At 39.7% G+C, this 16,104-nt stretch overlaps 1 long non-coding RNA gene across 1 annotated transcript in view; it reads right to left on the reverse strand.

The window, feature by feature from the left end:
- Positions 1 to 6,478: 6,478 nt before the first annotated feature.
- Positions 6,479 to 16,104, reverse strand: part of LOC110339320 — a 47,257-nt gene continuing 37,631 nt past the window's right edge. Inside the window, exon 3 of the long non-coding RNA XR_002381438.2 lies at positions 6,479 to 6,567. This is a non-coding gene — a long non-coding RNA (uncharacterized LOC110339320). The remainder of the gene's footprint in view (positions 6,568 to 16,104) is intronic.

A 16,104-nucleotide genomic window follows, 5' to 3' on the forward strand; every position in this document is an offset into this window, starting at 1 on the left:
TTTGCAATAATGTATGTAGTATGTTATACTAAGAGCTCCCTAAGTGGTTTGCTGTGGATACTTTCTTCTGTTGTAATTTTCTATATTTTAATAATTTACCTACTGGCAATAGAATACAATTGACCCTTGGTATCAAGTCTCTAAGATACAATGGAATTCACTGTATTGTATATAACTATATAACTATACATGTTTTCTGCTATACTTTAACCTATAGTTGTATCTGCATATAACTATGCACATCTTCCTTTAGGCTTTAACTCCTCAGTAGATTACTAAAGATATCTAATACAATGAAAGTGCTATATAAACAGTTGCTATTCTGTATGTATTAAGGGTACATAGGATGATAAGCCTGCAAATATCCAGTACAGACAAAATATTTCTTCCAAAAAGTCTTTTATTGAGCTCAGCTGGCCTGGAGCTCACTATGTAGACCAGGCTGGCCTTTAACTCACAAAGATTCAGCACCTCTGCCTCTCAAGTGCTAGAGTTAAAAGCATGTACCGCCATGCTTGATTCTTACAGATATTTTTAAATAAAGATTGGTCAAATCCGTGGAAACAGAACTCACAGAAAAAGAAGGTCAGCTTCACTTGCTTAATCCGAAAACAGTGATTTTGAAATAAATAAAATTTAAATATTAGAGTACCCAGAACAGATGCAATGTTTTTTAAGTTTTTAGTTAGCGTACAAAATAAGGGATTTTGTTATGACATTCTCATGCATATATGCCATTGTACCTTGCTCCTGTCCTCCCCTCAGTATTACCTTTCTGCAACCCTGTTCTCGTCCATGCTGGTCCTTTTGCTTCCCTCAAATAATTAACCCTCTTCTGATTTCATTGTGTGTGTGTGTGTGTGTGTGTGTGTGTGTGTGTGTGTGTGTGTGTTTAAATCTAGATCCTACACATAAGAGAAAGCATGGGTGTTTTGGCTTTCTTCCCCCTACCCATTGCCCTCTTTGTTCTCCCCCCCCCCCGTCCTTTAGACCTCTTCCCCTTCTGAGAGTCCTTCTACTTTTACATTGTGTGTACGTAGATACTTACATTTATATCTAGATTCCATATGCATGAGAAATCATGCAATATTTGTTTTATTTTAGGGGTAACTGACTTGTTTCATTTAACACGATAATTTTAAGTTCTATCCATTTTTCTACAAATGACATATTCTCATTCTTTATGGTTAAATAAAACTCCGTTGTGTATATACAGAACATTTTCTCCATGTATTCATTTGTCGATGGGCACCTAGTCTGGTTCCACATTTTTGCTATTGTAAATGATTCTTTGGTTTTAGTGTTCTGTAAAGAGAAGCTTTTTCCTTGAGAGAAGCCTTCCCGCCGTCCTGGTTCTAGAGCCGCATCAGTCCCAAATAAACACACAGGAGGCTATATTAATTATGAAGCTGTTGGCCTTGCTTGTTTCTTACTGGCTAGCTCTGACTTAAGTAATTACCCCATAATTGTTAATCTAAGTATTTCTCTTACCGGAGACTAGTTCCGGGCTTCCTACCCCATGGCGGTTACATCTCGACTCTTGTGTTTCTCCTACCCAGAGTCCTTCTGGACTCCTAGTCCCTCATATCTAGATTCCCTATTGGCCAGACAGTGCTTTATTGACAAATGCACAGGACTTCCCCAACAGTGTTCCCTTTCAGTATGGTTTCTGATGAGGTTGGAAAGGTTATATCTAGAGACTTAACATTGTTATTTAACTGACCAGTAAGTGTCAGAATCCTAGTATGACCTTCAACTATGCCACAATCTCCTCTAAGTAGTCAGACATCTTTAGTACTAATTTCTTGTTGATTTTGTAGGGTATTTTTTTCTGGTATGTATGTTCATACTGTACTGTTTGTAATTCCTCTGGAGTTCCCTTAAATTCTAATTCAGTCATTCATCAGCCTTAGATGAAACCAAAACAAAAAACAAAACACTCCACAGCCCGTTAGCAGCATCTAGTGGTTACTTGGAGACAAGACGTTTTCCTTTGTAAAGCAACACTTTGAATGGCAACTCTGACTTATGGGGGGAAAGATTTCCTTAAATCTTAAATCAAATGTCTCCTGTGAGTAATTTTACAGGCATGGAAGTGTGCTTCAGTGCCTAAGTGTTGCTGACTGTTTCCTCACATAGCTTGCTGTGAATATGCATAGTATTTGTTACTGCTCCATCAAGAATTCTTCACCTGAAGCCTGTTGGAGGTATCCACTTCCTAAGGACCTGCTTGGCCCCCTTCACTCACTGGGTTTGCCTTCTCACCATATTTTTACTGCGTCTTCCAGGTCTACTGGAGGTGATGGCAGCTGACTGGGGCGAGAAATGACACTCCCAGTGTCTACTGTAGCTCTTGGCTCCTCCAGAGCTTGAGCGCTCAAGACGGCAATGTGCTTCGGCTGAGTGTTCTATTCTAAAAGGGATTTGCACTCTATCTGTAAGACATAAGGGAAGGTCTCTCTGCCATATTCCAGAATGAGGAGGTGATAGCCTGAGAGTTTCTTCTTGACCATCTTAGAGCCATTTCTAATTTGCCCCTGCGTTCACTTCTCCATCTACAATTAGATGTGATTATTCCCGCCCCTGCAATTTTCATAGATAATTCTCCATAATCAGTTATGTATGGAAATGTTTGTACTCACTGAAAAATCCATAAAGCCTGCATTATAGATGTATTTTGGCTCATAGTTTTTCAAGCAGTGAAGTTCAAGACTAGGCTGCACCATAACATGGCGATGACATCCCTATTATCAAGGTTTTCACATCACACAGCGTGCTCATGAGATTGACAACCCGGTGCATACAGAAGACACCCAGGCAAAAGCAAGGTGAGATACTTCATTATCAGCCCTGCCTGTAAGTAATAAGTCCGTCCTCCAACACCCTACACTTCTCCTGAGAGGAGACCCAAAAGTGGTTCCTCATGACTCAGTCAATGCTGTCTCGATTTTACCTGATAACCCTGCCACTTGGAGAAATTCAGCTTAAATATGCATCAGTAGGGACAAACTGTTGCCAGCCATAGAGTGGCATCCTTTTGTTCCACCTAGATAGAAATCATGAGCTGGCAAGGAGCTCTTCTATGTTGGCAGTCCTGGGCCCAAGGCATAGGGGTTGGACTGAAAAACCCAGAGATTTACAAGTGTCAAGCCAAAAGAGATAGAGGACCATCACACCAGCCTTTAGCAGTCAGACTTACAAGCTTAGGCCCTCGAGTTGGAAGCCTATCTTGCTGGACTTTAATCACTGGTTGTTGCAGCATCAGCAGGCTGTTTGAATCCCTGGTGAATAGTGCCAGCAGGTAACATCACATAGTACTTACCGGAGTAATAGCTTCTGAGAAGCTCTCAAGACTTTGGACCCTCAGCTCTTAGATGCTAGCTAAGATTATAGCTCTTACACCTGGGGTTTTGGGCCCCTTTGCCTTTAACAGCGACTGTCATTGTGTCTTCCATGGTCAGGATGTAGGACACTTGACCCTGAAGACATGGCACCTCCCAGAAAGTTTTCTAGTAGCTAGGGCCTGCAATGTCTTGTCTTCAACTATTCACAGCCTTCTCTGTCTCTGCCAGCTGAGCTTCTTGCCCTGGTTGCTCTCTGGGGCTCTCTTCTGCTCTCTTGCCGCCACCATCACAGTCACTGTCAGCCATCCTTTGCTGTTTCTGCCGTCTTCTCTTTGTGTTACCAGGTCAGCCACTTTAATGACACCTACGATGATGAATATCAAAAGGAGGCAAGAGATGATCACTCAAGAGAAGCCTTTTAATGAGCCTAATCTTGAGCCAGCCATGGCGGTGCACACTTGTAATCCAAGCACTGGGGAATGGTGGGAGTTGGAGAGAAGAGGATTAGGAGTTCAAAGCCAATCTTAGATACATAAGGGAGTTTGAGACTAGCCTTGGATAAGATCTTGTCTCAACCAAACCCCTTCCTACAACCAAATAATAATATGATAATGGGCCTAGTGTTGCCACAGAGGAGTGTCTCCCAGCTAACTGGAAAAGTGAGTTGAGCAGTCTAATTACATGGCCAGGAGGGGCTGTTGCAATTATGACAGTCATTTGCACAAATGAAAGACTGTGTTTGAACTAACCACAGACATTCTTTTGGAAGTGCTACCCTCTGACCTGACTGAGAATAGCAGTGGGTAACCAGGTTCATCTAGCATTCCCCACAGCTTGTTTTATTTAGCCTGCTGCTTCCCAGGGCTGTTACAGGTTGTCTGTGATGTTCAGAGCAGGAGTTTGTCTTCATCTATGACTGTGATGGTCCTCTTCAGCTGCTACGTTGTCCTCAGAGTGGAGGGGGCCTGTCAAAAGTCTCACTCTTGACAGTTTTACTAATCCACAGAAAGCATTAAAATACAATAATAATGTGTTGAAAACTAAGAATTTTTTTCCTAGAGAGTTCATCTGGTCTTTTCGCTTATCTGCCTGTGGACATTTAGGTCATTATTTTCCTAAGTGAGCACTGATCTTGTGTGCCAAAACAGTAGTGCTGTTTTGTTTAAAAATGAAAATTACTCAAGCCTCTTTTTAGAGCTGTTCAAGTGACCTCTGGGAAGAGGACAGAGGACTCTACACATTAAAAAGCTTTTCCCCCAGTCTATCTCTTTTCATTCTCTCTTAGCTGTAGGGATCAGAACCAATGCCCCACACATACTGAGCAAGCACTCTATTAGTGAACTATCGCCAACCCAAGGCCTAATTTTAGCAGACCCACAGAGGACCTACCTCCAACTCACCTTGAGTGTAGGCGTCATTAGATATAGAACAGGAGATAGAAGATAGGAAAATTGTTGGGCGGTGTCTGTATGATGGCATTCTGATTCAAGTTTTGGCTAGCACCATTTTATGCTGGATCCTAGTCATGCCTGACCAAAAAGGTCAGGAAAGTTTGTTTTGTTTTGTTTTAAGTTATAGCTCTAAATAATTAAGGATATTTTTATTTGTTCTGAAATAAATCCACTTACAGATACCACAGTATGTATACCTACCTTTGAACTTTTCAAGGAAGGGGTTTCTTGTTTGGGCAGATTTCATACCCTGACTCTGAAAGAAATAGAAGTTCAGGAAATCAGTTTGGAAATATCAACTAGATTTTTCATCTATTATTCAAGTAAAGTTATAAGAAATAGAGGGCAATCCCACCCTGGAGACTCTCTCTCTCTCTCTCTCTCTCTCTCTCTCTCTCTCTCTCTCTCTCTCTCTCTCTCTCTCTCTCTCCCTCCCTCCCTCCCTCCTTCCCTCCATCCTTCTATCCCTCCCTCCCCCCTCTCTCTCAGATCTGGTGTGCGTGACTGAATATGATTATATAATTTTGAGTCTTTGAGAGAGATTGGAGGTAGGGGAGGTGGTATTTTTCTAGAGCACTTTCATTGAGTTTCTGATAGCCTTCTATCACTGTAGCTTGAATTGCCCCCTCAGTAATGTTACAAAGCTTGGATCTGAGTAAAAATATAAAATTAGCTCTCCTGCTTCAATGACTCCTAATTCAATACAGGTGAGAAGGTGGTGGGGGCTTGACCCTTTGTGGTTTTAGCAAGTATTACATGTGATTTTTTTTTTATCATCAAACACTTTAAGAAACACTGGCCTATCTTCTCCTCCTTGCGGAAATCACTGTATCTGCTTTGAGGTGAATCCAAGGAGCTCATTGGTATGCTGCATATGGTGTAAGGGGAGTAACAGGCCCTATCGTGTTTATTGAGAATGCCCAGTACAAGTTTCCTTGACCAATGTATTTGCAAAACAAATATTCAAATTCAGAATTCTGGTCCAATGCAGTGGTTCTCAATCTTCCTAATGCTGCAACATTTTAATACAGTTTCTCATGTTGTGATGACCCCAAACCATAAAATTATCTGTGTTGCTACTTCATAACTCTGTTACTGCTGTGAATCATAATGTAAATATATGATATAGAATATCGATATGCGGAGCCTCTGGAGGTTGTGACACACATGTTCAGAACCACTGGTCTAAAGAGACTTTAAGAACCTGTAGGAAAATTCCAGCTATTCTTTAAAACAACTCTTTCCTTGTCTTGCTACTTGTACTCAGATATATTGATCACACACACAGAGAGACACGAAGCTAGTTTATACGGTGACCCTGAATTCAAAGGCTAAATTTGTTTGAAATCTCTGAAAAGTTCACCTGCTTCTGGAGCAGATTTACACTGCTGTTTAAGCCTCCATGGAAGGAACTATGTGGAGGCAGAAATAGGGAATTGCCATACAGAGTCTGTTTTCTTAGGAGATACAGTGCTAATCTGTTGACCCTGGCACGAATTGTGTGTCATTCAAAGGGGTGACTTTTTCTGAGAGGGAGGTACCCTTTCTCCTATGTTAATGCTATAAATGTTTTTGTTATATTTTATAATTTTCATTATACAAAAGAATTTTCTCAATACATGTGCTAAAGAAAAAAAGCACATTTAATCGTTGAACTCTAAGGAGGATAAGAAATACCTGTTTGGATGAGAGTTTTGTTTCTTTCAAATAAATATAATCATGACTTTATCTTAGCTCTTTGGAGAGAAGCCACTCAATAAATGCACTAAAACCTGAAAAAAAAGAAAAGAAAAGAAACACTGGCCTAAATGTGAAAAAAACTGATGAAGAAAATATCAATTTAAATAATAATTTTACACCGGGTGTGATGGCATATACCTTTAATCCCAGTACTCAGGAGGCAGAGGCAGGCAAATCTCTGTGAGTTTAAGGCCAGCTAATCTACAACTTGTGTTCTAGGACAGGCAAAGCTGTTATACAGAGAAACCATGTCTAGGGAAAAAATTCACATCTACATTTATTCAGGTAAGAGTGACGGCAAGTGTCCAAGTTTCCATTTCGACACAGATTTGCACATCTATGAGACACCTGCAAGTCAGATTTCAGCATGATAAAAGAAATATCAGTGAGGAGGTTGTCTGTACTTGTGTTTTCATCTGCTGTTGGCTAATGGTAAAACCCACCTTTCCCCAAGTCAGGCCAGGTAGGAGCAACGTCGATTGACTGTAACTAGGAGTACTTCACTTGACTCTTCTAGTAAACTGTGTAGATTATTCTCCATTTATTAGAATCCCCTTCAAAAGATACAGGAAGTCATCTGAGGGTGGCTTTATCTACCTTTGATAGAGGCTGAAGGGTCCCAGGCCAATCTTGACATTGTCTGCCACTGTGTGGCTACACTCCAGATTTCTAAAGTTGTCTCAGGCTTCGGCTTATTACTGTACAGATGTGCCAACCACAGCTGGCATGTCCTTGACATACTCCAAACTGTCTTTTCACCTTACTTGTATTTTACAGATTAGGGAGTGGAGATGAAATCAGCCAGAACTCGGTTCCTTTACCCTTCTCCCACAATTCCGCAGGCGCAACCAGGTCAACACATCTGCTGACTTCAGAGTGCCGCCTTCCCAAGAGCCAGATCCTTTCAGACCAAGTTCTAAAGCTCTAATTCCTTAGGCCAAGGGTGAGCTTTTTTTTTTTAAATCAAAGCTTCTTCAGTCACTCAAGGCTCCATGCACCATCACCACAGGGTCATGCAAGCCAATCATCTTAAGCCTCCCACTCTGGCCCTACATGGATTATCTTGAAGAGACTGAGGTAAAGTGAAAACATTGCTTGATTGAAAGTTGTCAAATGGCTAGATCATCAAAGAGTTAAGATGCAGTCAAAGATGGCACCGAACTGGCGTGTCAGCTGCTTGACACACGTCTTACAACACCTTTGTAAGGCACATTGTAAGTCGTATCACGTGACTTTGCAGATGAGGAAAGGGGCTCAGACAAGTTAAGCAATTTGCCCTATATCAGAGGTAGTAAGGGAGAGGGGACTAGGTTTCCCTCGGGGTTAGAGTAGTGACTAAATCCCACTTTGAAGCTTGTGTCTTTAGAAGCTCACTACTGCCACCTCAAGACCTTTTGAAGTGAAAGGGCTCTGACAGACCAAAGCAGATGACACCAGGGTATCGAGAATGCACTTTACTGTCCTTTTGGGAGAGTAAGCAAGGAAAAGACTAGACATCAAGAACAGGCCCCAGAGACACATGAAAAATTGTTTTCTAACCCCCTATACTATATACTGTTTTGAAATCCTTCACTGATATATTGTTTTAGAAATAAGTAAATGAGGCTATCAAGATGGCTCAGCCAGGTGGTGGTGGTGCACGCCTTTAGTCCCAGCACCCCACAGGCAGAAGCAGGAAGATTTCTGCGAATTCAAGACCAGCCTGGTCTAGAAGAGCAAGTTCCAGGACAGCCTCCAAAGCCACAGAGAAACCCTGTCTCGAAAAAGAAAAGAAAACAGTTGGCTCGATGATAAAGAGCACTTGCTGCTCTTGTAGAAGACCAGGTTCAGTTTGCCACACCAACATGGTGGCTCAGCGTCATCCACAGGAAGACCAAGTCCTCATCTAACCTTCTTATCATGAGGCATACATGTGGGACACATACATACATGCAGGAAAACGTTCATGCACACAATATAAATAAGTCTAAACAACAAAAGAAATGAAGTTCTGGCATTACCCAAGCATCTTCTGAATTGTCTCTAGAAAATAGCTTATTTGAGAACAAGAGTGAGGGGCACGACTGATGTCTCACAAAGCCTGTAATGTTTGAAAACTCAGAACCAACAGTCCACCTGGCCATATCTCGTTGCAAAAATCCTACCGATATGAAAGATCAAGTTGTAGTTACTCTCCAAAACCTGCCAGTTCTGAGGAAATGTTTGCTAATGAGAAAAATTATCTAAATAAACGCATGAGAATTGCCTAATGAACACCAGTACACAATTTAAGAGAACAATCACGAACTTCATCAAAGAATTTGAGGGATTTAAAGGAGATACAAAGAAACAGCTCAGTGAAAGTAAGGAGGAAGAACTTATGGAGAGAGAACATCTGAATAAGCAAACTTAAGGCTGATGGAAATGATTAAAATAATTCAAGACTTAAGAACAGAATTCAATAAGGAGATAGAAACAATGAAGAAGACTTGGGCTGAAATGAGGATAAAATTGAAAACCCAGTATCTCAACTATAAAATTCAAAAGAAAGACTTACAAGTAGAATGAATCAAGCAGAAAACAGGATATTAGGATGTAAAGATAAAGTAGAAGATCTAGAGCAAATAATCAAGGAATATGAAAATGCTTACATAGCACAAGATAGGAACATACAGTAAATGTGGAGCACCATAAAAAACCTTCAAATCATGCACATAGATAAGGAAAAATAATCCCAAGATAGACCATATCTTCAATGAGATCATAGAAGAAAACTTCCCTAAACTAAGAAAAGACACACTCATACATTTGCAAAAAGCACACAGAACACAAAATAGGCAAGACCAGAAAAGAAAATCTCCACAGTATCAGAGTTAAAACACTAAATATACATAACAAAGAAAGTATATTGAAAGTTTTGAAAAATAACACAAGTCACATAAAAAGGGAAATCAACCGAATAAGGGCTGATTTCTCAATGGAAACGTTGAAAGGCAGAAGAGTCTGGAGCAATGCATTCCAAGTCCTAAAAGACTATAATGGCCAGGCTAGACTGATATACCCAGCAAAACTACCTGCTATAACTGAAAGAGGAAGAAAAACTTTCCATCATGTAAACAGCCTAAAAAATTTGTATCCAACAAACCAAACACAAAGAAAATACAGTAGTATTATTTTGATCTGAAGGGAAGAATGAGCATAGCAGAGAGACTGTGTAAGAAATTAAGAAACCATAATCAATTTGATTACTGTGAGCAGGCATCACTATCCTAACATGTGACAAAATGGACTTCCAATTAAAACTATCCAGAGGTAAAGATGGGCACTGCACTGTAATCAAGAGAATAGTTAACCAAGAAGACATTACTATCCTAAACATCTATGAACTAAACTCTTAGACAACCAATTTCATAAAAAAACCTACAACTGAATTTAAAGATACAGATTAATATGAATACACTAATATTAGATGATTTCAATACCCCACTTTCTCCCATAGACAGATTATCTGGGCAAAAAATAAACAGGCAAACATCATAATTAATTGATGTGATGCATGAATCATTTGATATCTACAAAATATTCCACTCAAACACCAAAGAATACACATTTTATTCATCATCACATAGAAACTTTTCGAAACAGATCACATCCTGGGACACAAAACACATCTTACAAGTTCAAAAATGGTGACATCACTCCTTTAAGCTGATATGACCACAAAGCAATAAAACTAAAATTGAAAGCAAACACATTTCCCAGTAAATAAAAAATACTCATGGGAATTAAATAACTCATTGCTGAATGAAAATAAGAAAAAAATAAAAAGTTTCTGGTGCTGGGTGGTGGTAGTGCACACCTTTAACCCCAACACTTGAGAGGCAGATGCAGGTGGATCTCTAAGTTCAAGGCCAGCCTTGTCTACAGAGTGAACTCCAGGACAGCCAGAACTATTTCACAGAGAAACCCTACCTCAGAGAAAAAAAATTTCCCTGGAAGTAAGTGAAAATGAAAACACAACAAAACAAAAACCTCTGAGATACATTGAAAGCAGTCCTGCAAGGAAAATTTATACCTCTAAGTGCCTAGCATTAAAAAAATCAGAAAATAAATAACAATGATAGAAAGACAAGAACAATCCAAATCAAAACCTAATCAATGGAAAAAATAATAAAAAAATAAGAGCTGGAATCAACCAAATGGAAACCAAGAAAGCAATATAAAGTATCAATGAATCTAAGTCAGTTCTTTGGAAAGATAAACAAGATTGGGGGACCCTTAACCCAACTTACCAAAAGAAAGACAAGAAGGACCCAAATTAACAGAATTAGAGGTAAGCAAAAAAGATTACAATAGACACAAAATAATAATTATGATAATAATAAAAAGATTACAATGGACACCTAACAACAATAATAAATAATAATCAGAATATTAACAATCTGTACCCCATTAAACCAAAATCTAAGATAAATAATTTCTAGATTCAACCAAACCACTAAAATTAAACCAAGAATAAGTCAACAACCTGAATAGACCAATAACAGATGAAGAGACTATAATAGTAATTTAAAAAAACCTTCTAGCTTAAAAGAAAAATCATGAGGACATAGTTTAAATATTCATATTCTACTAAATTGGAGTATCTAAGAGAGAAATGAATTTCTAGATACAAATGACCTACCAGAGTTAAGCCAAGAAGAAGTAAATAATTTAAACGAATCTGTATCAATAAATGAGGCTGAAGCAGTCATTTAAAATATGCTGGTAGATTCAGTGTAGAATTTTACCAGACCTTCTAAGAAGAATTAACATAAATATCACTCAAGTTCTTTTTACAAAATAGAAAAGGAAGGAACACTTTCAAAGTGTGTGTTTATTTATTTATTTAGACAGTGTTGCTCTGTGTAGCTTTGACTGGCCTAGAACTCACTATGTAGACGAGCCTTACCTAGAACTCACTGTGTATATTGGCTGGTCTAGAACTCACTATGTAGACTAGGCTAGCTTATAATTCGCAGAAGTCTGCTTCCCTCTGCCTCCCAAGTGCTTAGATTAAAGGCCCAACTCCAAATGTTTTTAATGAAGCCAGTATTATCCTATTACCAAAACCAGATAAAAATTTAACAAAAAATAAAATACAAGCCAATCTCCCTTATGACCAAAGATGTGAAAATTGTCAGTAAAAATACTTGCAAACCATATTCAAGAACACATGTAAAAGATCATGGTCAAGTGACTTCATTCTAGTGATGTAAGAATTGTTCAACATACATGAGCAAATAAACATAAGTAGTCATATAAATGGACTTAAGGACAGGAATAACATGATCATTTCAACTGCTGCAGAAAAGATCTTAGACAAAAATCCAACATCCTTCCATGAATAAAAATCTTCCAACTAAGCAACTGTAAGGGATTCATCATCCATGTTGGGTGCAGACTGTCTATTGTGGCTTCTCTATGCCCATATTCTTGCCTGTAACCCCTCACTCACTGCTCTGTAAGTAAGGACTAATAAGATCATTTGTACCTTAGGGTAAAATTTTGTGGAGTTGTGCCTGGGTTTGTCATTAGAGCCTTGAGAGGAGGTTTACATCTCCCCCAGGGAAGGAATTTCGGTGACAGAGCCACTACTGGTATACAACTATTGACATAAAAAATGCTTATTCCTTATCTATGAGGGTTGCTTCCATTTGGCAGGACTTGCAGTACACTTCAGTCTTGCCTCAAGGCTCTACCAACTCTCCTGAAAGTCTCTTCAACTCTCCCGTTCTCTGCCAAAATTAGTAGAAACTTTGATTGTCTTGGATTCTGTGAAATATCACACTGCACCATCACCCTAACTGTGTTTATTACCTGGCATATAATACACAGAAAGTTCTTTAGGTACTTTGAGAAGACAGATTTGACCTAGAAGATAAGTAACATGGGGTGTGCTAAGCACATCTATTTGCTAAATGACTGGGAAAGTTTATTTTTGAACATTTTTGTCATTATAACTTAAGTTGACTGATTTTCAACTACCCATTTCTACTGGGAATGCAAGACTTATTTAACTTATAGAACCAGGCTGTTTTAGGATCCTCTGGATTAAATTTCTTGTGGACATTGAGACAAGACACAGGGTATGAGCTTCTTATTTTTCCTGGTTCATCTAGTTTTCTAGGTTTTTGTTCTCGTTGTTTTTCTTGTTTCTTGTGAGGATGCAGAGTGGGAGTGTCTTCATTACTTTTCACGTGCTGTCATAACACATCAAAATCAAAGGCAATTTGGGGAGTAAATGATTTATTTCTGCTTACTGATCCACATTACAATCTATCGCTGAGGGAAACTGAAAGAAGGAACTAATGCAGAGGTCATGGAGGGATACTGCTTCCTGGCTTGCTCTTCATGGCTTTCTCGGCTTTGTCCACCTGCTTTCTACCACCAGTTCAGGGATAACAACCGCCCACAGTGAGCCCTCCCACATTAATCATCAATCAAAATGCAACACAGGCTTTCTAACCAGTCAATCTGGTCAGGGAATTTTCTCAGTTAAGGTTCTGGAGCCTCTCTTGGCACTCACTCTGTAGGCCAGGCTGGCTTCGAACTCACAGACATCTGCTTGCCTTTGCCTCCCAAGTGCTAGGATTAAAGACGTGTGACATCACCACATGCTGGCACCTTTGAGTGGGTTGTGAGGGTTAGCTTTAATTGTCAATTTAATACAATATAGGATCACCTGGGAAGAAAGTCTCAATGAGAGATTGTCCACATTGGGTGCCCTATAGACATGTCTATGTGGAACTGCTATAATTAATTGATGTGAGAAGACCTAGACCACTGTGGTATAAGAGTGGAGAAATCTAGCCTAGCATAAGTAAATAAGCACACAAGTATTCATTACTCTCTGCTTCTAACTGGGAATCTGATGGCACTAGATGTTTGAAGCTCCTGTCTTGACTTGCCCTTGATGATGGACTGTAGCCTGGAATTATAGGCTGAAATAAACCTGATCCTCACCAAAATTGCTTTTTATCCTAATGTTTTATCACAACAGATATATATGAGACTAGAACATAGATGATAAATCTATTTTGCAGTATAAGTTTCTCTTTCACTTAGACTTCATGAACTTGATACTAATGACTATCACACTCCAGGTGTCTACTACAATCCATCTCAGGTGCCAATAGATTTGGAAAACATTTCTAGAGATTGGGAGCAAACTTATGCCCTCTATAGTATATGACTATCATTTTGAGAAACAGACTCTTGACTTGCTACTGGATTCTGCAAGAGGCTAGATGCTTATAGGTCAAATGATTTTGAAATCTGAGTCGGGTCTTACCATCAGAAACTAGATGTTATCTTGCTCATAAAAGCTAGGTATGTGGCGGCAATCTACCATTAAGTGAAATTACACGTAACAAATACGAGTCAATGAAGTATCATAGCCTAGTAAAACTGTAGTCCTGATTTATGATAGGATTATATCAGTAGCCATATGTGTGCCAGACTGAGAGGCTCTATATGGGGAGATTTTACTTTGAGATGGTGATATTTAAGCTATCAAGTTGCTACTTTGCTGGTATGATACACCCAAGAGATTTCAGAAAGGTGGATACATATATATACATATATATACATATATATACATATATATGTATGTGTGTATGTATATTTAATTTTACTTTTTTATATTTATGCATATGTTTATATGTATGGGCATGTACATGCCACAGCACGTATGTGGTAATCAGAGGTAGTCAGTTCTCCTCACATTATGTGGGTCTTAGGGATTGAACTCAGGTCATCAGTCTTGGTGGCAAGTATCTTTAACCTCAGAGCCATCTCACTAGTCCAGTATATTTTCCACTTGAGAGGAAAGAAAAGAGCTAGGGACAAAGGAGAGTAAGAGATGACCCCAATAGACTTGTTCCATAGTGAATGTGATTTTTCCTAAACCTTTACCCTAAGGTTTGGGAAGAATTTGTGAATGTTATAACTACATGCTAAAAGGGTTTTTTCCAATATAATTCACATCCCTAATCAGTTACTCTATTAATCAAAATGAAGAGTGACCTGATAAGTGTGAAAATATCAAATGAAACCCTTTGAGAGAAGATCTAATAGTCAGAGATACAAGAATACAGAAGGATTTTAAATGACAGCTATCCCACTGGTCCTAGCAATACAAACTGTGTGTTACAGAGCTGGCCACAAGGCAGGAAAGAGCAAGCAGGTTGTAGGAGCTGAAAATGTCCTCCACCTAATAGCCAGTAAGACATCCAGGAACCTAGTGACACAAGGACAGACTACTTCTAACCTAAAAGAGCAAACAAGAGGCCCTCACACTGCAGTAAGAGCCCCACAATGCGTGACTCTTTGATTTTAGACTTATGAGACCCCCAGAGAGAGACTCCGGCTGAACCTCACCCTGACTTCTGAGCTATAGATCTGTGAGATAATTAATATCAGATACCCCCTAGATAATATGTAAAAAGAAACACCTCATGTCCACATTGGCTTGACAAGAAGGGAGGAATGGAGGGAACAAGGGAGGGAGGGAATTGTGAATCAAGCAGTCCAGAAGAGACAGACTGGTTTCCTGAGAGGACTCCACCTCCTTCATGTTTATTCCAGGAATGTTTATGAATGATATGGCAAGTTAGCCTTCACTAGCAAGTCGCTTTCATTACTCTATACTATGTTCTTAGGTGCTTTTTCTTTTTTGTGTTAAAAAATTTTATTTTTAAATTTAAATTCAAATTAGAAACAAGGTTTCTTCACAAGTCAATCTCACATCCCTCTCCCTTTCCCTCCCCCTCCTCCCACCCCCTTCCACCACCCACCCAATACCCCCTCCTTTCCCCAGGGAGGGTGAGTTCTTCCAAGGGGGTGTCCATAGTCTGTCATTTCATCCAGGACAGGGCCTAGAACCTCCCCCAAGAGTCCAGGGTGAGAGTGCATCTCTCATTGTGGGATGGGCACCCAATGTCCATTTGTACGCCAGGAATAAATACTGGTCAACTACCAAAGGCAGCGTAGATTGCCTAGGACTCCTCACTGACACCCCCATTCAGGGGGGTCTTGATCAGTCCCATGTTGGATTCCCAGGCATCAGCCTGGGATTCAATACTTAACCCTTGTCAGGTCAGCTGTTTCTGGGGTTTAAGCCAGCCCAGTCTTAATCCCTTTGGTCATCAGTCCTCCTTCTCTGTTACTGGCTTTCTTGAGTTCAGCTCAGTGCTTAGCCGTGGGAGTCTGCCTCTGCCTCCATCAACCACTGAATGAAGGTTCTGTTTCCCTGACTCTCCGGCCATGGGATTGTAGGCTGGCACTCTCCAGATCTATGTCTAAAATCCATATATGAGAGAATACACACCATGTTTCTCTTTTTGTGGCTGTGTTACCTCACTCAGGATGGTTTCTTCTAGTGTCATCCATTTGCCTGCAAATCTTAGGATTCCATTGTTTTTTTTCTGCTGAATAGTACTCCATTGTGTAAATGTACCACATTTTCTCTATCCACTCTTCGGTTGAGGGACATATAGGTTGCTTCCAAGTCATGGCTATGACAAATAATGCTGCTGTGACCATAGTGG

This window comes from Mesocricetus auratus, unplaced genomic scaffold, assembly GCF_017639785.1.
Source record: "Mesocricetus auratus isolate SY011 unplaced genomic scaffold, BCM_Maur_2.0 Super-Scaffold_100020, whole genome shotgun sequence".
Lineage (NCBI taxonomy): Eukaryota > Metazoa > Chordata > Mammalia > Rodentia > Cricetidae > Mesocricetus > Mesocricetus auratus.